Genomic DNA, 24329 nt, shown 5'->3' with positions numbered 1-24329 from the left:
TGTCGCAATTGAGGAGTAGCCACTGTCAGAATTGCTGTGAGGGGAAACAAATACCCAACAGTTTTGCTTCTTTCATTCTCAGGCTCTATTTCATGCCTTTCATTGGCTAACTCTACCCAGCAACCTGAGAGCAGGGCAGCCTGGTGTGGCAAACCTTGGAGCTCAGGCTCCGGGAGCACAGAGAAGGGTGGGAAGGGGGCAAATGGAATAATCACCAGGGATGGCTCCCCAGTGTGGAAGTAAGTGGCATAGCTGGAATTCAAGGAAAGTTTTTTCTTCCTCCAAAAGCCATGCTCTTAACCTTCATATGCATTTAAAGGTCTACTAGATTAGACCTTAATTGGGACAGAGGTCTAGCAAAAAACTTAGAAGGGAAAACCAAAACTAAATGTTCCTTCTGCTTTCTCATTCTAAGAAGTGACGACATTTACCGTGTTTAAAACTTTTTTTTTCCTTTGAAGAGGCTGCAATGACAACAATGATAATGATAATTAGAATGAGAGATGGCTCCTGGCATTTAGAATTTTGTAAACATCACAGCTATATTTTACCTCATGCAGATCAAATTTAGATTTCTTAAATTAAAAAAGAAAACATCTCAGCTGCACGTGCCTTACAGGAAAGAGCTGTTGATTCACACTTGCTGAGTAAAACAGCTGATATTAGGGCCCCCTGTGGTTCGGGAGGGAACAGTGTGATGCGTGGGGAAAGCGTGTGAACTGCCCATGAATTCTGACAGCTAAATGCTTAGTTTTTACATACAAATTGCTCTCAAAGTGCTGCTATATCAATGAGTGTTTGTTTTTATTTGTATATCTCTACAAATTCATTGTCCATATTTTACTAGATCTCCAATCACACAGACAATACCCTTTTATTCTGACTTCTTCTTATATAATATTAAAGACATATTTCTGATTTTATTATTCCTGACAGAATATGTTCTCTATAAGTTAAGCAAATTTATTCATTCAATTAGTACTAATTGGCCACCTACCTTGGGCCAGACATTGTTGTAAGCACTAGTAGTCTAATAATAAGGAAATCAATCATAGATCTCCATTCTCATTCTAGTGGGGAGACAAACAATAATAAGATGTATACATAAAATATATAGTACATCTTACTGTGATTAAATGATAAGGGACAAGATCAAATAGACCAAAATAGGAAAGAGGGATTACAAGTGTCAAGGGTAAGGTATTTCCATTGCTCAGTACTATTTAGGGGAAAAAAACAAAACAAAATTGTAATTGTGTAATGACTGTAATCAAGGTATATTTTTTTAATTTTCTTTTCATTTTTATTTATTTATTTTATTTATTTTTTAAAAAGTTATTTTTTAATGTTTACTTTTTATTTTTGTGTGAGAGAGAGACTGAGAGACAGAGGATGAGTGGGGGAAGAGTAGAGAGAGTGACACAGAACTCAAAGCAGGCTCCAGGCTCTGAGCTGTCAGCACAGAGCCCGACAGGGGGCTCGAACTCAGGAACTGCAAGATCATTATCTGAGCCAAAGTCAGACACTTAACCAACTGAGTCACCCAGACACCCATTATTTTATTTATTTTAGAGAATGTGTGAGCAAGGGAGAGGTGCAGAGGGAAAGAGAGAGAATAAGCAGGCTCTATGCTCAGTGCAGAGCCTGATCGGGGCTCTATCCCAAGACCTGGGATCATAACCTGAGCAGAAATAAAGAGTCAGGTGCTTAACCTGACTGAGCTATCCAGGAGCCCTTGACTGATGTAGATCTTAGCACCTGTATTTTCTAGGTATTATCTAATGCAAAGTTACCTTTCCTAATCCATCCTTTATTAGAAATTTGAGTCTGAAGACGTTATGGATATAATGCCATATGCTTATTTTTCTCCTGAGCAATTTTTCTCCTCCTCTTCCTTCTTTTTCTTCTTTTTTAGATTAATTTCTTTCATCATATTTTTTATGCCACTATGGTATTTAAAATGTACATGTTGTGGAAACAAATCTATAGCAGTTATACACGTTAGCAAAGTTAGACTAACTTTTTTATTTTTTTAAACTAAAATAGTGTTATATACAACAACCAGTATTTCATTTTATGCCATCTTATTTATTTTAGGATGAGAGTTTAACTTATATTTTGGAAATCAACGCTTCTATTCTCTTCCCTTTTTGGCACAGTTGCTATTATTCTCAGCTAGAGTAGAGACAAATGAATAAATATTCCACTAATTAAATGAAATGCTAAAACAATAACTCCAATCAAGATTTATATGAATGATTTTAGATAACTGAGAAAAAAAGATTAAGAACATTATGCTTCCCAAATTTACTGGCAAACCCATATCACGTGTAAAAATGTTCACTTTACTGCTTTTTAATAAATTTTCTTTAGACATATTGTAAAACCAATGTCTATATTGGATCTTGAACTGGAGTGATTTTATTTATTTATTTTTAATTTTTTAATGTTTATTTATTAATAAAGAGAGAGACAGAACACGAGCAAGGGAGAGACAGAAAGAGAGGGAGACACAGAATTTGAAGCAGGGTCCAGGCTCTGAGCTGTCAGCACAGAGCCTGACGTGGGGCTAAGACTCACAAATCATGAGATCATGACCTGAGCTGACATCGGAAGCCTAGCCAACTGAGCCACCCAGGCTCCCTGAACTGGAGTGATTTTAAACAGTGATCCCTCTGACTAATAAATTACATTCTTATGGAAACTGTTAGAAAAGAAAGCATGAAAGCATTATTAGACAACTCTAGTGTAATGTCTATGAGTAAATAATTCATTTGTGGAAACATCTGCATACCAGTCTAACTTTTGACACTTACCACCTGAGTTTCCCTAGATAAGCAAAGTAATTTATCAAGTCTATTTTATCATCATAAAATGAGAGTAAGGCTACCCGACCAAAGTTTGTTAATATTAAATAAGATAATGCATATAAATTACTAAATACAAGTTTTGGTTTATATTAAGTGTCTAATGAGTATTACCTCTCTTCATGATTATCTGAATTGGTGAGGGACATAGCATTTTGCTGGTATTCATCTCAGTGTTCCCAGGAAAATGAAGTTTGAAATCAGTGCTTTCTGCACAAATATAAATTCTGTGTCAATCATATTTGGAATCATAGGCAGAAAGCAGATTTGTGAGAAATGTAATTCTCAAAGGGTTTATGCAAAATTGCAGAAAATCTATACTATAAATAATTTCAGCATTTCTTCTCTTGAAAAAGAAATGTAAATCTCATAGGAATGCAAACTCCCCCCTTTTTAGCCAATGCTCAGAAAGAATCATATCCAAATACTAACTGCCAAGTAGAGTAGTTATATGCAATTAAGTTTCAGGATACTAGAACTAAATGATTAATGCAGGTGTAATATAACCTCTATGCCTCACATGGTACACTTAAATAAATTCAATGACAGCTGGCTAAACAGTGCTTATAGCAAAGGAGAATACACACCAAAGGGAGACCTGGGAGAGAAGACACTGAATCAGTAGCATTTGGCACAGGGACAGGACCTACGAAGGCAGGAATTAGCAAATCAGGACTATGGCACTGATTGTGTGTCCAGAGGAAAGATTCACAGAAAACAGATGCATCCAGTACTGAGGAAGGGGAAGTACTGGCTCTGCATGGTCTTTAGATGGGCCTCTCCAGACTGCCTGTGGATTGAAAGTTCCTTTGCTGGTACACACATAGTCTGGAGGCATAGCAATGACCCGTAGGTTTGAGGAACACACTGGATAACACCGGTTTAATGGCAGTAATGTTTAGAAGGCAGTGGATTTCACATAAATTGTGTTTTCTTCATAAGTTTTTGTATAGGATGATTCCTTCGGAAGCATTTAACTCTTCCATTTGGCTTTTATCAGGACCTTATCTAAACAATTCTAGACACATGGAAATGGATTCTTATAGGAGAGCAACTTAATATAAGCAATTCTGTGTCCTCATGTAAAAAGACATTTTGCAGGTTCAAGTGTTTACCTGGTGGGAAATTCGGTCATGTGAACATTTTAGGAATTAAAAGATTTATGAGTAAATAGCACCTGATGTCCTCAACTTGATAAGATCATGCATTAAAAGGCATGATCACTATTTTTAAGGAAATTTCAATCTTGGGACAGAATGATTGTGACAGGAGTTCTGGCAAAGTATCATTGTCTGGGTAGACTCGATTTTGAGCACAATCTTACAGATGGTGTTTTATTCTGTTTTGTTTTGTTTTTACCTCTTTTAATAGGGAGGTTTCTTTCATTAAATGTGAGATTGTACTTAAAATCTTTACCACTGTCTAATGTAATGACTACACAATATTACTTTCACTTACTGTTAATATATGAAATAACACAAAAATACAAAAGAGAATAAAACTGTGTCAAATTTTATGGTATACACTGGTATTCAAGAAAAAGTAATAAATGGGTAACATGTCTGTGGTGCACACCCTTGTGCCTGTAATGTTCAGTCACTTGGTCTACTGTGTCAAAAAGACAGCCTAAGGGAAATGGACAATTTCACCCCAGCTACCACCTGTATGATTTCTGGATCATTCCTGAGTTTCTATAGTGGGTTGAGCAGCATGAGAATCAAGTTCAGATACTCCTCTTAATTTCCAAAGGGAGGAATGAAATATTCAGCCATACCCATTCTCCTCCATCTCTTCCAAGTCTTTACTCCTGGTGAGGATAGTATCTGCTGTGTAAGGACCTTTTTCCATGAATCTAATGCATCCTCAAGAGTATGTGTTACCCCACAGAGAAGGTTCTCATAGATACCCAGGCATCTGCTGGGCTGATTTTGAGTGCTTATTCTCTTTCCATTTCTGGTATTTCCATTCTCTTTGGGCTCTCCTTCTCTAACTCATCCTTTGGCATATTTGTTTTAGTTTGTGTCTAAACTGTATTTAATCTTGGCATCCCTTGGGGCACCTAGGTGGCTCAGTTGGTTAAGTGTCTGACTTTGACTTGGGTCATGATCTCATGGTCTGTGAATCTGAGCCCCTTGCAGAGCTTTGTGCTGACAGTTCAGAGCTTGGAGCCAGCTTTAGATTCTGTATCTCCCTCCCTCTTAGCCCCTCCCCTACTCACAACTCTGTCTCTCTCTCAAAAACAAATAAACATTAAAAAAAATTTTTTTAACTAACTCTGGCATCCCTTTCAGGATTGCATTTGTAGGTGCCTTGGATCATTACCTACAGATTGCCTGACTATGGCTGCCTTCTGAACCCCACCTCTCTGAAGGAGAAGAATCAGATAGTGAGGATGTAAGAAATGTTTTCCAATGTACTATCGTGAAAGGAATTTGATTTGTTTTTAGCTACAACTGAAATCTTGAGAATGCCTCTCACTTCATGATTCTATTATAAGTTTTTAGTTGCTCCTATAATAATAAAAACTAAAGTACTACAGATCTTCTAATTAAGATGTTTCAATAATTGTGGTATCCTATATAAAGAACTTTCATGGTACAAAGTTGCTTACAATGTGAAAAAAAGGTTCTATAATGATTAATTTGAGGTAGTTAAATAATATTTAGCAGTAAGAATTCTGCTTTAGTGTTAGACAGTGAATGACCTTGGGGAAACCAGCCTAATGTACATGTTTTTTCACAAGTTACTGTATTTCCCAAAGTACCAAGGTCTCTTGTTTGAAGAACAGTCTATAAATGCATGGATGATAAGTTCTCTCGGACTGTTTGCAGATCAGAAAAATTTGGTACAGAAGAGCAAATCACAGATGGATTTAACGTGTGGAAAAATTAGCCACAATTTCTACTGTAGGCTAAAGGTGAAAACATTAAGTACATTATAAAGAATACATTTTGAAATTTAAAATTTAGTTCTCAATAATAAAGGAAGTGTATTTATTATAAATTCTTTTTACTTTAGATATTAAAGGACAGAGGTAAAGACCTTCCTAATAAGTGTGAACCTTCTGAAGTGTGAAACACAGTAGAGGAATGATTTGTTGTGTAATATAATTGAATCATTGGAATATAGAAGCAATTTATACCATCTTACCAGGCTGTTAGATATTTACTCAGCTTCTCCACTAGACAAATAACTATTATAATAACAATTTCAGAGCTGAATCTCAAAGATTTCATAATCTTTGTTTTTTGTTTTTGTTTGTTTTTTGTTCTTGTTGTTTTTGTTTCTGCTTGGCTCTATTTATCTCCTGCCCATTAAGATACCTCATCAAAACAAACAAATAAATAACCAGAGAGAAGGACTAAAGCAACAAGGGAATTGAGCAATCATCAAATGCTTACTATTGGATATAAATTTGAGAGGAAACATACACATGTATTTTTCTGTTCTTGTTCAAGAGGCAATGTAACGTGATGATTATGAATTCAGGCTTTCGAGCCAAATTCCCAGGAATGGAATTCCAGTTTTGCCATTTACTAGCTCCATGACCTAAAGCAAGTTGCTTACTACTGTCTGTCTCAGTTTCCTCATCTGTGAAATAGGTTAAACTGTTGAATGTATCTCAGAGATTTGATAAGGGGATGGAGTATAAATTTTTAGAATAATTTTGGTACTTTACATTGAGACTTCCTGTTTAAATGGTATTTAAACCTGGAAAAATATTGTACAATTAGAAATTGAGACTATATATATATAGATATATAATCACACACAGCATATATATATATACTCATATACAAACAAATATACATTTATATGAGATAACTTTTTTTTGTTTGCTTGTTTGTTTTTGATATTTCACTAGGAGTATTCTCTTACATATTTTAGCTGGATCTGGTCTAGAACAGCTTATGAGACTCTTAAATTTTCAGAAATGTGAGTCAATTGATGTTACATAGGTACGTTGGTATTGACCATGGCGAATTTCATTCCACAAAAATTAGGAATTAGCCAGTAAATACTATAAATCAGCCACTTCCCCAGAGAACTGGATGTTAAGCATTTTCAGCACAACACTGGCTATTTTAGTGTTTTTTAAATTATTTTTTCCAACAAACATTTACCAAATCACTGCTATGTTCTACATACTTTGTATACATCTATGAACAGGACAGACATGTATAGTGGCTGAGGATAGCAGAAAATCTTTCATTGTTATAAGTAGATTATTCTGACAGCCATTAAAAGTATGCAATTTTTAAAATCTCCGTTTTGTATAATATTTTTCTGTCTTTTGTTACAAAGGTCCTTTTTGAAAATATTTATTTATTTTGAGAGGGAGAGAGAGAGAGTGAGCACATGCACTGGTAGGGGAGGGACAGACGAAGAGGGAGAGAGTGAAGCCCAAGCCGGATCCACACTGCCAGAGCAGCAGGTTATGTGGCTGGGTCCAAGGAACCCTGAGATCATGACCTGAGCTGAAATCAAGAGTCAGAGGCCTAACCTAACCTACTAAGCCATCAGGTGCCCCATAACAATAGGTCCTTAAGGTGTGGTCAGAAAGGATAAAGACATCTATTACCACAATTCCACTAGATTCTGTGGCTTATTCACCACATATCCCCAGTCTAAGCCCATCGGGTACATGACAAATGTTCATTCAGTAAAAGCATAATCACAAGAGGAAGGTGTCCTGTAAAAGCTGCAGGTCCGAGTTGGTTTTGGAGGACCTGTCATCAATCTATTTGTAACCGAGTGATTATGTCTTATGTTTGTTAAATGTTTCATTATATTTCCCTGCATACAGCCTACATCCCAGGTATAAAAATTATGTACACAACAACTAAAGTAACTTTAGAAATTAGAAGTGCTTATATCAATGTAGTTTTAACTAACAATAAAATAATTGTCAGTATTTGCTAGCTACTGTTATTAGCACTTTGCATGGATCACCTGAAATGATCCTCAAACAACACCATGAAATAGGTAGGTTTCCATCCCTCTTACCAAGGAAGGAACAAATGCAGAGACTAACTTGCTCTAAGAATTACACTTCTAGGCATGCAGCTACAATTTAAAATTAGACGGAGTTTAGGTGTGAAACTAATATAATTCTCATTATATTACTGCAACTTGATTTATTTTACATTAACCTACATGTGTTTCTTTGATAGTAGGGTATTTCTCTACAAAAAAGAAAATTAATTCCTATAAGTAAGCTACTTCCTTGAGTTGGTCTTTTCAATTCACAGCAGATAATAAAACAATATGTCCATTACACAAGGCCATTCATAAAGTAACCTCGTTTTGTTTGAGCTGACATAGAGGAAAACTGGCTCAGTTTATTGGGAAATCAAATAGAACATGGCCAAAACTGTTTCTTTGGGCTTAAAGATTGCTAAAATCTATTGGGTTGGTAGGTAACATTGCCAGTCAATCTTGTGCTATAAATTGCAAATCTTAGAGATAAGATGTTCTTTTTTATCCCAAAGACAAACCAGGGAAGGGAATATTATTCTTCTACTCAAAATTTTCAATGACTTTGCTATTTTCTAGAGTAGTAGGAATTTGTCTTTTAATTTCTATTTTATTTTGCATCATAAATTTAAGGAAAACTAATTCAAGTAATACTATTACTACTGGCTAAGCTTAAATAGTATTTATCATCGCCAGTCACAGCTCACAGTTTGTGTGTGTGTGTGTGTGTGTGTGTGTGTGTAATCTCCCCAATAACCCTATTGGATTAGTGGTTTATTTTATATTATTCTTTAAACATTTTTTAACATTTATTTAATTCTGAGAGACAGAGAGACAAAGAGCATGAGTGGGAGATGGGCAGAAAGAGAAGAGGCTCCAGGCTTTGAGCTGTCAGCACAGATTTCAACACGGGGTTCCAAACCACGAACTATGAGATCATGACTTGAGCCAAAGTCAGATGCTTAACCCACTAAGCCCCCCAGGCACCCCATGGGTTAGTCTTTTTATCATAACCCATTTTAATAGGAAAATATTGGTACTCCAAAAGGTTAAATAACTAGTTCAAGTTAGTAGTGGTGAATCTTTGTTACATAGCTCATGTATAAAATTTCTAAAGATAAATATACATTGTGGTATAATATTTTAGTTGATTAAGATGATTAAGATGGTTATAGTACACTATGCAGTTACAAACTTAAAGGTCTTAAAGGTCACTGTCTTTGAGAGTATACCAGCTTGGAATCTGGGGATCATAAGTTGTGATAGGGTAGGGAGGGAAAGAGGAAAGCTAAGAACCAAGAATTATTAATGAGCATTTATGATTATCTATGACCAGGCTTAAATCTGCCTTTCTAAAGTTATTTTCCTTCACATGTGTTCTGTTGCTCCCACCCACAAAAGTCCATCCACTCATTATTTTAAAACAACAACAACAACAATACTGTGTAATTTAACTCTTATTTCCTTCATTCCCTGTAACTGGAATCTTTTCTAAATTCGGCCTCTTCTCTTCAAGGTCTTGGTGTGACACCCTACCCAGGTGACCTCCCTTCCCTCAGGTAGAAGCCCTGTGGGGCCATTCCTCTGTCTTCAGGGCTCCTACAACATTCTGTCTGAGGTAGCTCTTCTCACAGACTGCTACTGTTGATAAGTGTTTGCAAAAATATGCCCCTCATTAATTTTAACATTTCAAGGAAGGGGAATATAATTCATTGTCTTTTTCTCTCCCCAAGCAGACTTCCGTAAAGCCAAAGAAACATTTTCTAGCAATTAGAGCTGACCAGCAGTGAAAAAGCTGAATTCTTTTTCACCCAAATTATTTCAGAAGAAATGAAATTGCTTCCTGCCAGTAACATTTTAGAAGACAGTAACTCCAGATTATCTCTGAAATCCCATACAACTTCAATGTCATGTGGCTAGTGACCTTTAAAGAGCCAAGCTGAGGAAAGCAACTTTAACAAACTAGTTTAAATAATTCTTTTAAAATATGTACCTTATTTATTTTCATGAAACTGGAACAAGGGTTGAATAAGGCAGCTTAGGAAACTAATTCATAGTTAATAGGTCAATAAAAGTAGATATAAAACTAAAAGAGTAGGAAAATGAAAAATAAAAAAGACCAACTTCATACGTTAAAACTATTGTTGATAGCAAACATGTTATACATCTTTTATTTTTACCATAATGCTTTCTACCACGAAGCACATGTAGTCCAAAATATCATTATAGGAATTCATTAACTGAGTACAAATATATGTAGGTAGAAACATCTTGTTTTGATTACTCCATTTTGGGTCTTGTGTGGTTTTCTTCTTCAATTTTAAATTTCAAAAATTGAAGATGAAAATGTTAATTTGTGACATCAAATAAACTCGTATTTATTCATTTATTTATTCATTCAAATAAATAAAGAAGAGATTGGTGGTTCCTAGAGGTGGGGGTTCAGGGGAAAGCAAAATGGGTGAAGGTGGTCAGAAGGTACAAACTTCCAGTTATAAAATAAATAACTCCTGGGGATGTAATGTACATAATGGTAGTTATAGTTAATAATACAGTATTAGATATTTGAACATTGCTATGAGAGTAGAACTTGGAAGTTCTCATCAAAAGAAAAATATTTAACTTTTTGTTAATAGTTAATATTTAAATATTAACTAGACTTATTATGTTTATTATTTCACGATATACACATTGAATCATTATGTTGTACACCTTAGTTTCAGGTGTTAGTTTCATTTAATCTTAGATATTACTTATATCTCCATAATATAAAAAGAAACCCTCAAATCCATAAAACTTGATCACTGAAGACATTATTAGGAGAGAGCTATAAATATATTTTATAACATTCAAAATGGATTAAATGTATAGCAATACCATGATGTTTAATTCTTAGATTATTGATCTTTTTAACTTTGAAAAATAACCAAAGTGGAAAAATTAAAGAATGTAAATCTGAGACATGTTTTAGAGACAGCCAGTATCATCTCTTACTCCACATCTAATGAAACAAGGCTCAAGGCAGCTGTTGCCCCAATTTCCACATGGTGGATCCTTTTCTCAGACTATACTTTGACATCATCTAGCAAAGGGAAGGTGAGCATTTATATTTACATCCTCTCAATGAGCAAATAGTGTGTGGTAAATAATTAACTGAATAAGTGTCAACTCAGTTAATGTTGAATAAATGAATGCATGAAAGAATGAGAAATTACATAACCTGACTGACATTTTACATTTTCTGTCCAGTGTTCCTTCTGACATACAATTTTGTATTTCTAAGTGGTTTCTGTTGTCTGTTTTCAGAATGAATAAAATGAAAAGTAAGCTCAAAAATCTTTTACCCAGCAAAGGAAACCATCAACAAAACAAAAAGGCAACCTACTAAATGAGAGAAGATTTCACAAATTATATATTCTATAAGAGGCAATATCCAGAATATATAAAGAACTTACACAACTCAACATCAAAAAGCCAACTAACCTAATTAAAAATAGGAAAAGGACCTGAATAGACATTTTTTCCAAAGATACATTCAGATGGCCAACAGACACATGAAAAGATGCTCAATATCACTCATCATCAGGGAAATACAAATCAAAACTACAGTGTAGTATCACCTTACCTACCTAGAATGGCTGAAATAAAAAGGATGAGAAATGACAAATGTTGATGAGGATGTGGAAAAAAAGGAACTCTCATGCACTGATGACTGCAAACTGGTACAGTCACTGTGGAAAAAGACAGTTTGGAGTTTCCTCAAAAAAATTAAAAATAGAATTACCATATGATCCAATAATTCTACTACTGGTTATTAATCCAAAGAAAACAAAAACACTCAATGAAAAAGATATATGCACTCCTATGTTTGTAACAACGTCATTTACAATAGTCAACATATAGAAGCAACCCAAATATCCTTCCACAAATGAATGGATAAAGAATATGTGATATATATATAAGTGTATAAATCAGTCAAATAAAGACAATACCATAGGATTTATTTGTATATGGATTTAAGAACATAACAATTGAACAAAGGAAAAAGAGACAAACAAAAAACAGACTTCTAAATATAAAGAACAGCAGTGTCTGGGTGACTTAGTGGGCTAAACTTCTGACTCTTGATTTCCGTTCATGTCATGATCTCACAGTTGGTGAGTTTGAGCTCAGGGTCAGGTTCTGTTCTGGTACAGAGCCTAGTTGGTATTTTCTGTTTCCCTCTCTCTCTGCTCCTCTCCCACTTGTGCTTGTGTTCTCTCTCTCACTTTCTCTCTCTCAAAAATAAAATAAACATTTAAAAACAAATAAACAGGGGCATCTGGGTGGCTAAGTTGGTTAAGCGTCTGACTTCGCCTCAGGTCATGATCTCACGGTTCGTGGGTTCGAGTCCCACATCGGGCTCTGTGCTGACAGCTAGCTCAGAGCCTGGAGCTTGCTTCAGATTCTGTATCTCCTTTTCTCTCTGACACTCCCCTGCTCATGCTGTCTGTCTCTCTCTCTTTCAGAAATAAATAAAACATTAAAAATGAAAAAAAAAAAACAAATAAATACAGAGAGCAAACTAGTGGTTGCTAAAGGGAAGATGGGGGGAGTATAGATCAAAGACATTAAGAGTACACTTATTATGAGGAGTACTGAGTAATGAATAGAACTGGTGAATCATTATATTGTACACCTGAAACTAATATAGCACTGTATGTTAATTACACTTCAATAAGAAATAAAGTCAGGTCTGTTTTAATCTTAAAATATATTAATGAATAAAATGTTATAAGTTATTAAAATAAAAAGACATAATATAAATCTTTTTATTAAAAAATTTTTTTGTTAATGTTTGCTTAGTTTTGAAAGAGAGAGACAGAGGGTGAGCAGTGAAAGGGGCAGAGAGAGAGGAAAACACAGAATCTGAAGCAGGCTCCAGGCTCTGAGCTGTCAGCACAGAGCCCAACACGGGTCTCCAACTCATAAACCATGAGATCGTGACCTGAGTTGAAGTCATACGCTTAATCGACTGAGCCACCCATGCGCTCTAAATCTTTTTCTTATGATATGTATGTAAGATGAGAGACTAAAAATATTATTTTATTCAAAAAACAACAAAAGCTGCTTCACATAAAACACTTCAATATTTAGCAAAACACAAAAATATTGATATTCATGTATCAGTATGCTGAGGTTTTTATATATATATTCTTTTATATTTATCTTGGTTTACTTATATATACTTACTGTATTAAAACAAGGAAGTGAATTGTAACTAGATAATTTTAATGGTTTGAAACAACCATAAATCTAACAATTGGAAATATAAGTAAGTTGGAAATATTTGTGTTCAACGCATTAGAAGAACAAATTTCCCACACTATCTATAAGACCTTTGGTGTTTATTAGTCTAAATTGACGTCTTTTGAAGTGCAGTTAGTAATTTGACTTATAGTTTTTCAGAAAACCTTTAAAGATGTGGAATTTTCTTTGTATGTTTTTATGGAAGTCAAGATTTTGTCTCAGAATAGAAACATAACATTTGCCATTGTAGAACAATGATGAAATAAAATATAAAGGTCCAACATAGTTAGAGGCAAACTAGGAAATCTATTCAGAAAGCTAAAGAAAGACAAGACACAATTGCAGTGAATTATTAGTATAGGAACTGCAAATGTGAACTGCTTGGTTTGCATTTTGTGAAGAATCTCAGTCTATCATTTACAGAGGCCATTATGTTCTTTGTAATAGACTGATATGCAAAATTACTAGATAATCTTATCAGCCTTCAATTCAAAAGGATGGATTCCTGTTAAGAATAAAGCAAAGCCCACTAGTTTTTCATACCTTGTAAGAACTTTGTAGTCTGAGAACCAGGAGCAAACCATTTTCTGCATCTCCTGGATTCCCAAGAGACTACTGGCCAGCAATATACTTGTGTGCAATTATTTTCCAGTGGCCTTTTCTATGTGCTTGTGTGACTTAGCCTCTTCCTAAAGAATGGCATTACCTTTACTGAACAGGACATCTAGAGCTGTGAGCAGTCTGTTCCTGCGTGCTTTCTTATGAAAGGCTCATGTTTCTTTTGTGCCCTACAAACTCTCACCCCATCACCGACTTGTGTCATTGTTATTAGTGGATCTAAAAAGCAAAATTAAAAAGAAATACCTTACAAGTCAACTTTTAGTTTATGGTCCTCCACCCAATTGATGGAAATGGAATAATCTAACTAAACAAGCCAAGTCAAGAATATATGTGTGTGTTAAAAATCACCTAGCAAATAGACATCATAGGAACACGAAACCCAAATTGAGATTTATTTTTGAATATGAAATGACTAAATCTTTAAGAAACTTCAGTAAGAATCCAAGAGGTGACTGTACACTTAATAATATTATGACATGGCCTACATTCAATTTCAAAACACACAATGATCATATGTGGAATATGATATATTAAATATATAATTATTTTAAGTAAAATATAACATATATATTATGTAGTATATATACTAGTATACTATATTTAGTATAATACTACATTATATATTATATATATATATATATATATAGTGAAGTTTTCTTAAAAGTTTACACTCAAGGGAGATTTCTACTGTAACTAATTGTAACTAATAACAAAGAAGCAGATGAAAAAGCAGATGATATTTTGGTTGTTGTCAAAAAAAAGTACATTACTGAGAACAACAACAAAAAGAACATGAAAAAAATATACTAAGGTTCAGTTCAAAGCATCTTTAACAACAAAAGCATGTTTTCCACCAAGTTCTGTTTCAACATTTGGTATAACTTACATTGAAAATATTTCTATTAAGGCTGTTCCCTCTGGAGCTATTTCAACACATAGATCTCCTAATTTTCTTTTCAGTCTGAATGCTGATTAATGACAGGAAACCTGCCATTAGAATGGATTGGGGAAAATGCATTGTGGGAATCCGATTAGGTTATTGAGGACGTTTCACTGCTTTTAGAACAGAGCTTGTCAAAGTACCATCCATTCAAAAGCAGCCGGGCTGGAAATATCTCTTACTTGTTTATGGATGATGCCACGTAGTTTTACTGATTCATAATGGAGACACAGCCTTTTTATTTTGACAGTTTAAGCACCGAAAAGAAAAATAAAACTGCTGTGTGAGAACCTCCCTCATAAATGGCTTTACATTAAGTCTTCCTCTCTACAGGTTCACATTAAGAGTGACAACAGGTCTTGTGTCTGGAAAAAGCAAAACTTTCCCTAGGTATAACAAAAGATGTTTCAAAAAAGAGGAAGCAAATTAAGCTTAGAAATAAAAGCATGGTGAGCTATCTTTAAATAAAAATAAATTTTATAAATCTGCATGGTAGTTTTCTAGACTATAAAAAGATGCCTTTATCTGCATAGTACCAACCAAAATATGATCACCTGTACATTTTCACACACTTTCCACAAAAATTCCATCAGCACATTGATTAGACTGTGCAAGATCTCTAGAGAGAATGAGTGCTTTTTCCTCTGCAGCCCGTAAACCCAACTCGTAATAAGAGACAACACACATTAATAGGTTTACCAAAAGGGGGAAATAGCATTTAGAGATGCAAAACATCATTTTGAGGTTTTCCAGGTACCATAATGATAGTTTTTCTTACCACTGAATATTCATGACACCTCATAAAACTAATGATAAACATAAAAATTGATGTGAACGTTTGACTAATCTGCTCTTATTTGTTTGGAAGAGCTGTCGTAATTGCCTGGTTTGTAAATTAAACATCTGTTATGGGAATAAACAAAAACATAACTGAGCATATTCAAATAAATTGAATTCACTCTGGTTCCATAAATTTTATTATATGGGCTCATCAATTTTATTACACCTGAGCGCAGCATTGCCGCCAAAGTCAATGCATTTTTAGGTGTCCTATTTGTAAGAATAAATGCTTTCTTTTTCCACTAAAATGCAGTTCTTACTTAGATCATTTTTAAAGGAGTATTTCAATACTAGAGCTCAACTGATGGAAGCCACCCACCATGTTGGTGGAATGTGAGGTGGGGCTCTGCTGCCATGCAGCTTGAGTTTAAGGAAATCATTGAAATCATCCATACAACACAGCAGCACATGTCAAACAAGATAATAATCATTTCACGTCAGTGAAATTACTCTGTCTGATGGTTGGCATAACCATGTTTTTCTAGTTTCCAAGCCATAAAGATGAAATATATTACCGAACAACTAACCAGATCAAGGTTCACATGGAAGACACCAACAAGTGGGCTTGCTAAAACGAGGGAGTCATACCTTTGATGTAATTATGTATATTTGTCTTCTGTATCTATTCCTTGATCCTTCAGATCTACTAACATATTTCTTCCCAATATTTCAAAGTTTTTGTAGAGATTATCAAGGCAAATTAAGTGTTTCGAGCAACAGACAAGTTAAAAAAAAGATGGAGGTAATATTTCACTAGTATATTAGAATGACTGCTCATGAGAGGAAAATATGTAAAGTAGAATAAGACAAAATATGAAATGGCTCAGAAATCTCTGACTTCTGGTATTTGTAAGGTATGTTTCACATTATTCTGAGAAGTATAAGATAAAAATGACAGAAAAGGCATATTGTGTGATGATCCCCTTCAGACTTTTGCATAAAGATGACATAAACATGCTGACATAGTAGATTCCACTTTTAAAAGAAAAGTAAAATTTCCAGCTAGTAGGAGAGACCAGAACTTTGTGTTTACTTCCATTGAAATCACTGTATCCATGATAAGCTGGGCCTCTCACAGCCTCTCATATTTTTTCTGGGGAAAAATTTAAAGCAATTCCATCACTGCTCAATCAGGAACTCCATAAGCTGAAGGAAGCCTATAGAAGCTTGAGATGGAGCAAATTTCAAACTCTGTCAGAAATTCTAGTTATTAAACATGTTTCACTAAGAACTTTTCATATCCGGGCTTCTTTTATAAATTGAGAAAGACTTTTTATTCAAACAGGTAATGACAGGTTTCTAATCAAGTTCCTGGCCAGTGACTCAGAGGCTGAACCACCCAGTCATCTGAAACATAAGTATAAGGCGAGAGATATAATCACCGAGATTTGCTCAGAAAAATAAAATCAAAGACAAACTATGGACTCATGCAAGGACAGTATCTTGTTACATAAAAGCTGATTGGATAGTTAAGTGTCACTGACTCAGAACATTTTAAAATCCATATCACACCCAGCTGGAGATAACATGCATGAAATACCAGCCCCAACTTTCATACTGTTCAAAGGCTTTGATTTAATAGCGCCAATAACCTCAGAGAGGAAATTCATCTTGTTCTAGTCCACTAGATAGGCTTCTAACAGTATCCAATATAGTTAATTTTATGCTTCATGGTGGAGGTAGCAATTAGGAACAAGTAGTTTCCTTTATAATTGATAGACAAATAAACTTTTATTCCCTTATAGTGTTTTTAAAAAACATCAGCCTCCCAAATACAGATTAAAGTCTCAATCTTATTGGAGGGCATCAAAATATGCCAACCTAAAATATGCCAGTTTGGCATATTGACTATTTGGAGTTAAAGTTACTTGCAAAACAACCAATAACAGAAGGGCACTCTGACCCTTCTTTGTCCCCCTGAAAGCAGGAAATGAATTTCCCATGTGAAAGATACATTCCCTGTGCCAGGAGGAAGAGAGACATTCATATCACTGGAAGTAAGAAATTTAGGGCTGAGAAGACTATAAAAAATACCTTGTTATTTCATCACTAATTTACTATCCCAAGCAGAAACTTTTCTACCCTTACACTATAAATGCATTTTCAGAGGTACAAAGAAGAAAATAGTGTTGCCTTTAATTGCAAGAAAAACAAAAAAAACCCTAACAACAAAACTTTGACTTCAACATTATCATCATGGCTAACAAAACAAAGCATATTGAAAGATCTATTGAGGAGTTGAGGAGTCTGGGTGGTTCAGTTGTTAAGTGTCCAACTTAGGCTCAAGTCATGATTTCACAGGTTTGTGAGTTAGAGCCCTGTGTAGGACTCTGTATTGACAGCTTAGAGCCTGGAGCCTACTTCAGACTCTTGTCTTCCTTTGGCTCTCTCTCTCTCTCTCTCTCTCAAAAATGAATAAACATTAAAAAATTAATAAAGAAAGATCTATTACTTTTTGTATGCCAGCTAGTACTGACAGGGAAAAATATGTTATAAGATGGCTGACAAGACTGATAAAGGAACTCCAGTCCCTGCCTGAAGACTCCCATTCTGGGTTTTCTTTCCCACTCTGCTTGTTGGGTGAACAGACTGTAAATTGTTGCCTCTGCTTATCCTCTGGGCTCAAACCTTTAGAGAATGATCTCCTCTGAGCCCACTGGTGTAAAATAAACCTCCTGCCTTTCAAGATCTCTGAGTGCCGCTTAGTTCTTCTGCCGGGTGATCCAGACCAGATTCCGTAACAGTATCAGTCTTTTTTTTTTTTTTTTTTTTTTAAATACAGTCATTTGATGGTACATCTTTTGAATATTTTTGTGAATTCTTTTTTATTTTTTTATTTTTTTCTAGGAGAGAGAGAGACAGCGCGAACAGGGGAGGGTCAGAGAGAGAGGGAGTCACAGACTGAAACAGGCTTCAGGCTCTGAGCTGGCAGTCAGCACAGAGCTTGACGCGGGGCCCGAACCCACGAACCGCGAGATCATGACCTAAGCGAAAGTCGGACGCTCAACCGACTAAGCCACCCAGGCGCCCCTATTTTTGTGAATTCTTAAAACTAATATATGTCAGGGTTTAGATTTATATTTTACATGACTTGAATATAGTATAAAATATTATGCTCTGTAAGGTGCTGTAATAATTACACTATTTTTTTCTTTGTAGAAATGCAAATGTAAGTTTTACTGCTATAGGTCATCTTTGCTAGATTGTTCTGATCATTTAAATTTATGAGTGTGTTGCTCTATGCAAAACAAACAACATCTGTTGATCATTCAATAATTATTTGGAGTGTTTATTGACGGCAAGGCGCTGTACCAGGAACTTCAAATAAAGCAGTGAGAATGACAGATTGGGCCCTGGCCCTCACAGAGCTCATCTTTATATAAGGGTAGATCTGTATTAAACTATGGATTCCAGTCATGTCATTCAATTGTGACAGGTGCTATGAAAGTTCAGGGCTTCTTATCATTGATGTGCATCTGAATGACCTGGGAATCTTATTAAAAACTTCAGATTCTGGTTCAGTAAATAAACCTGGGGCAGAAGCCTGAGGTTCTGTATTCCTAACAAACTTCCAAGTGATCCCAACACTGCAGGATGCCTGCGGACCCCACTTGGAGTAGCACAAGACTTTTGGGTACCAAAAAGGGAGGCAAAGTGACCCAACTCAGGAGATTAGGAATAACTTCTCTGAGAAATGATGAATGAAGCACTGAGACCTGAAGGAGACGCAGCAGTTAAGTGATAAATAAGAAGGAGCCAAGAATATTTCATCAGAGGCCATAGCAAGAGTGAAGGCCCTGGTGGGACAGAATCCTACTGTGCTTTAAGAACTGCAAGGCCAAGGTGGCTCGAACTTAAAGTTGAAAAAAGAGGGAGGATTGATGCCGATGATGTTGGCAGGGGTCAAATCACTACGGGGATAAGGAGGGGATGCTGAAGCACTGTGGTGAGAACCTGAAGGTAAGAAATTAGAAAAAGTTTGAGAAAGTGGAGTTTTGAGCTGACAGATGTTACAAGATAAATTGAAGTATATTCGAAGTTTTAAGAGTTTATTTGAGCAGAATTGATTCAAATTGGGCAGCATCCAATCTAGCAGATAGAAAGGAGATCCAAGGAGCCATATAAAATGAAAGACTTCGATAGCCAGAAGAGAACAGGAACAAGAAAGGTGTGCTGGTCAAAGGGAAGTAGGTTGGTGTTTGCAAGGTTACTTTCCTTTAGGAGAAGGCAGAAGTTTCTCAAGCAGATTCCCCAACTAGTGCTGATCAAGCTCTTCCTGACTGATGAGCTTAAGATTCCATTTCTGGGAGAGATGAAACTATAATTAAGTCCTGGTTTGGTAATATGGGACTTAACATAAGTAACTCCATTTGGGGCCTGTTTTATTTTTTTAACTTATTTCTTTATTTTGAAAGAGAGCACAAGAGGGGCAGAGAGAGACAATCTGATATAGGCCCCATACTGTCCTTACAGAGCCCAATGCAGGGCTTGAACTCAGGTAATATGAAATCATGACCTAAGCTGAAACCAAGAGTTGGACTGATGTTTAATCATCCAACTGTCTTGGCCACCCAGGTGCCCCATGTGGCCTGATGTTTTAAACACAAGCAATGGAGTTTGCAGAAGAGAGGAATGCAGATGACAGCTAACATTTTCAGAAATGTTGTTTACACGTACTTTCAGGGTCAAGAGTGACAGAGCAGCCTGAAAAGGTGAACTGCTCTAGGAATTATCAGAGGGTGATGTTGAAAGTAGGAGAAAAGGCTGGAGGGACAAGCAGGTAGATCTCTAAATGTCCTGATGAGGTCACACTAGACAGCAGGAGAAGAAACACAATTTAAAATGGTCATCTCTGGGGGCGCCTGGATGCCACACTCTGTTACGCGTGGGACTTTGGCTCAGGTCATGATCTCACAGTTAGGGAGTTTGAGCTCCACATCGGGCTCACTACTGTTAGTGCAGAGCCACCTGGTATCCTCTGTCTCCCTTTCTCTCTGTCCCTCCCCAGCTTGTGCTCTCTCAAAAATATATAAAACATTTAAGAAATAATAAATAAATAATTACATACATAAATAAACAAACAAATAAACAAAATGGTCAACTCTGAGCTTTAATCCAGGGCTGCCATTATGTTCCAACAAATGAGAGAAAGCATGTTTAATGGTCAGAAATGAGGGCTTTGAATCCTGTTGTAATATTGAAGACCTATCGCAGCATCTTCATGGTCTTGTGAACATGGGTGATGTAATTAACCTCTATGCTCATCAGTTTCCTCATCTTTAAAGAGATAAGTATCAATATCCCAGGGGTGTTGTGAGGATCAAATGTAATGACATATATAAAGGGTTTCCTCATATGTGCTAATAGTCAATTAATACTGGCCATTATTATTTTTGCTCCTAAAAAACTGTGTATTTATTTTTGACCTTAATTTTCTGAAGATGTTGAAAATCGGTTATATCTAACATATTCTCTTATTTAAAAATCTATGATTTTATCATAAGAAGAATATTTAAATATATAAATTACAGAGGTAGAATGACTCACTTTCTTGTTCCTGTGTTCTTGCCCAGGTGTTTGTTTGTTTGTTTTCTTGTTTTTTCATTTTTGTATTTTGGGAATCTCTTTAAAATAACTCTATATTCTGTTCTTCTAACTCTCTAACTCTATATTTTCCTAACATGGCCACCAGAAAACACTCACCTAGGATAGGGTATCTATCTATCTATATTTTTTTTCAAGAGTTGTGTAAGTAGAGTACAGCAGAGGGGTGCCTGGGTGGCTCAGTCGGTTAAGCGTCTGACTTTGGCTCAGGTCATGATCACATGGTTGGTGGGTTCAAGCCCCACTCTGTGCTGATAGCTAGCTCAGAGCCTGGAGCCTGCTTCCGATTCTGCGTTTCCTTCTCTCTCTGACCTTCCCCTGCTCACGCCGTGTGTCTCTCTCACTCTCAGAAATAAATAAAACATTAAAAATTTTTAAGAAAAAAAAGTAAAGTATAGCAGAGACAGCAACCTGCACAAATATTAATTATCCTTTTTTCAGAACTTGAGTGTTTTTAGCTGCTGAAAATTAAGACCATTTTTTATCGTGTTCCCTCTTGTGGGATATAGTCCAGTGATGAAAGTTCTGGCCAATGAGAGAAACATCACTGTATTGTATGGGAACCCACAGGAAATCTCCCCTATGTGCTTTTGGCTCTTCTTCCTGCTTACTGGGATGTGGATGTGAAACCTGAGCTGAAGCAGCAATCTTAAAGAATCAAGCGGAAGTCACGTGCCCATGATGGAGAAGCAGCAAGATGATAGATGCCTACATGTTTGGCCACATGCCAGTGCACCAGTTCAGGATCACCTTCATCTTGCTTCTGTTAAGTGAGTAATAAATTAGCTTATATCTTTTTTTTTAGTTGTTTAATGTTTATTGATTATTGAGAGAGTGGTATGCGTACACACATGAGCAGGGGAAGGGAGGAAGACAGAGAGACACAGAATCTGAAGCAGGCTGTAGAAGCTGAGCTGTCAGCACAGAGCCAGACACAGGACTCGAACTCAAGAAATGTGAGACCATAACCAGAGCTAAAGTGGGATGCCCAACCAACTGAGCCACCCAGGCGCTCAGCTTCTATCTTTTTAACCCAGTTATTTGAGGATTTTGATCAGTAAATGATAGATATCTATCTAGATAGGCATATCAAATGAAGGTATTAGTCTCGTATAAACAAAAATGTATTTTATTATGAAAATTATTGAAATTTTGAACAAATTTGAACAAGTAAAGTTTCTTAAAATATCTGAATTCACATCTATGTAGAAATATGTTAAGTAATAGACTTAATGATTGTAAAATTAAAAACACATAATCCAAAAAAATGCAAATTTAGGGCCTCTTTTGTTAATCAGAACCAATTTTGTTTCAAGAAAGAAATAAATTTAAATTTGTTCAGAGAAAGGGGGAGTTGGGAGATCCTATAAGATTTTATATATATATATAACTTAATATATATATTTAACCTAATATATATATATGCCCCCTTGTGTTCTTATATATATATAAATTTATATATATATTTCTAATATATATATATCCCCCCTTGTGTTCAAATATATATATATAAATTTATACATATATATTAGAACACAAGGGGGGGAAAGTCAAGAATAAAAAAAACACAAAATGAACAAACAGAAGTCATGAAGTGTGAATGAAATTGTCAAGAGCAGTAGCTCATAAAGAATTCCCTCTTGAAATAACTCAAGATATGATATGTCATGATTCAAACCCTGGAAGAATGAATCAAATATAAATTAGTTCATTCCAACCCATAAGTAGGTTCACCTCTGGTCAAATGTCCAGAATGTCTAAGTCATATGATGCTATCAATGTTGCCAGGTTTCTGATGAGAAAGACATTCTTTCAGAAAGGAGTCTGAGGAGGTAAACAATTATTAACTTATTTAATATGATAATATTTAGTAAGTAGTAATTGAGGTATATACATATATATCATTTTGTAACTTGTGCTGGTAATTATCTAGAAACCAACACTCATTCGCAGCCTCTTTTATGTCAATGATATTGTAAGAACTTATATACAGGTATTAAATTCATTTTTGCTTAAATACTTAAAGAAGTTTTTCTTTTTTCTTACCATGACTGATATACTAATAATGAAGACAAGTTGCAGAACTCCAAATATTAAATGAAGGAGATTATTGTCACTGAACAACTTGATAAAATCATTTTGACATTTGATCTAATCTGGTCATGTAAGTTTCATGAAGATAAGGAATTCTATTTTGGGGAACTGCTGTATCCTTAGTGAGTGGATATCATATAGTATGCATTTATATTTTTTGAATGAATGAGCTGTCTATCAAAAATACACTGACAAAAATTTACATGCAGTACAGAATTAAATGGCAGCCATCCAACAGAGGGCTATTGAAAGCTTACTATTGTCAGTACAGAGAGAGCATTAAAGATGTTAATCTCCCAAGGAAAGTAGTTGCATCTGACAGATTTCTGAGACTATTATCAACACTAGAGGAGCTCCAGTGAATTAAAGATATTTAAAAGGTTAGAATCTAGAGTTCTTATGTTTCTTCAAGAAAGAATTCAGACTAATTAGGGCTTTGGTTTATGAAAATGATTATATCTACACAACTTGTTAACATTGATTATTATTTTCAGTGTACTTTGTTAACTACTTTTGTGAGGTTCTTATTTATACAAAACATGCACTAGTGCAATATGTCCTGTCTTGTGACAATTGACAGTGGGCCATTAGTAATAACTAGTAACATAACGGCCATGTTTTAAACAACAAATAGATACAGCAAAACCATGCTAACATAAACCTTCCAGAAAAAAGAACCATGCTTCATAGCATTGTGATCTGAAAGTGTGCAAGGTATGATCTCAATTTTTTTATATTTATTGAGGGCTGCTTTATGTCCCAGTATGTGATCTATCTTGGAGAATGTGCCATCCACACTTGAGAAGAAAGTGAATTCCATGGCCTCACGATGTATAGTTCTAAATATATCTGCCAAATCCATCTGGTTGAATGTGTCATTCAAGTCCATTGTTTCTTTAGTGATTTTCTGTCTAGTTGATCTATCTATTGCTGTAAGTGTATTATTAAAGTCCCCTTCTATTATCACATTCTTATCCATAAGATTTTTTCTGTTTGTGATTGTTTTATATATTTAGGTGCTTCCATATTTGGTGCATACACATTTATAATTGTTAGCTCTTCCTGATGAATACCCTGTGATTATATAATGCACTTCT

This window comes from Hyaena hyaena, unplaced genomic scaffold (assembly GCF_003009895.1).
Source record: "Hyaena hyaena isolate Hyena2069 unplaced genomic scaffold, ASM300989v1 scaffold_355, whole genome shotgun sequence".
Lineage (NCBI taxonomy): Eukaryota > Metazoa > Chordata > Mammalia > Carnivora > Hyaenidae > Hyaena > Hyaena hyaena.
Note: the sequence above shows the minus strand (reverse complement) of the source record.